The sequence below is a fragment of the Dipodomys spectabilis genome, unplaced genomic scaffold (assembly GCF_019054845.1).
Source record: "Dipodomys spectabilis isolate Male_0828 unplaced genomic scaffold, ASM1905484v1 ptg000487l, whole genome shotgun sequence".
NCBI classification, from domain to species: domain Eukaryota; kingdom Metazoa; phylum Chordata; class Mammalia; order Rodentia; family Heteromyidae; genus Dipodomys; species Dipodomys spectabilis.
This window is the reverse complement of record NW_024871164.1, coordinates 1,948,849-1,950,222: the sequence shown is the minus strand read 5'-3', so window position 1 is coordinate 1,950,222 and position 1,374 is coordinate 1,948,849. Positions and strand designations below refer to the sequence as shown.

At 30.6% G+C, this 1,374-nt stretch overlaps 1 pseudogene; it reads right to left on the bottom strand.

Annotated features, from left to right (window-relative positions):
- Positions 1 to 369: 369 nt before the first annotated feature.
- On the bottom strand, positions 370 to 466 carry LOC122098704 (annotated as a pseudogene).
- Positions 467 to 1,374: the final 908 nt, after the last annotated feature.

The window sequence follows — 1,374 nt, the reverse complement described above, 5'->3', positions numbered from 1 at the left end:
TGAAAATGTATATTTTAAAATATTCTATATTCTATGTTTGCATAATGTTCATAATTTATTTTATTTTCTCCTAGATATACTTTGAATATAGGTTCATTAACATGTCCTTTCCGATTGCATTCCATATAGAAACAGTTTATTCCTTTTTTTCTAGGTCTTAATATTATTTTTCTTTGGGATAAAATGACAATGTTGTCTAATTTGAAAATTTTTGTAAAGTTTATGTTATATAAACGCCTATCTGAGGTGAAGATTTAATACACTGATGTCAAACTAAATTTAATTATATGAATTGTGTGTATTGTTATACTTGTAATTTTGTAATCAACTTTTTAATAACTGTTTTTCATTTCTTGCTTCTGAAGAATGAAAAATATGGAATACTTCTCAAATTTTCATATTATCCTTGTGCAAGTGCCATGTTAATATCTGTATTGTAATTTGAGTATACATGCTGCTGAAGCATGTAGTATCCTCCAAATTATGTAGTTAATGAAGCAATCTTTATACAGGCTTATACCTATGGGTGCCTACTTGTAACAAGGAAACCTTATTGTTCCTAACAATGCTATCGGTCTTATTTCCCTAAAATTCTGTGAATAGTGGAAAAAATTATATTGATCAGTTGATTACTCACATTTGCAAATTTTTTTGTGAATGACTATCTTAAGTTTTTTGATTTGGAATTTGATCATATTCTCAATTATTTATACATAAGTCCAAAAGTGATGGCTTTTTCAAGTATTTATTTATCCAACTGAATTAGCTTTGTGGACCTAATGGATTCAAAGTAAGCGTTGCTTGAGAGCTACTTCTAAATTTCTTCAGCTGACATTTTCCCAAATGAAGTGTTACTGGCACAAATGTCTACCTGAGCCTTTACGCTTTTTCCATGTGGGAACAGACCAACCAGAACATCTTACCCTGACAGCATAGATTGTCTTACTGGAACAAAACTAATCTTGGTTACAAGGGATCATGGAGAGATGAACAGTTCAAACAGAACTGTTCAGACTAGAAGGTATTTTATCAAAATATAATTGTTTATTATACCTTCCATTTCAAAAGTAGCTAAAACCAAGAAGGTGAAAAAATTGTTGGTATGCATGATTACTTAATGTCCTGGCCTGTCTACCATCCAACCAGGCAGGAACTTACAGTACTGCCTTTTTATCACCAAATATTTTCAGAAGTCCATATATTTCTCCTCATTATTAGGCATTAAATTGATAATGTTTTAATCACAGTGTTTTCTATTGCCTCCATGCTGTAAATCTACAAATGGTAAAGTTTTAGGTCTAACTCTATCAAACACTGAGGTAGAGATAATGGAATAATACTTTAAAACAAAGTTGCCTTTGATACAGTATCTAC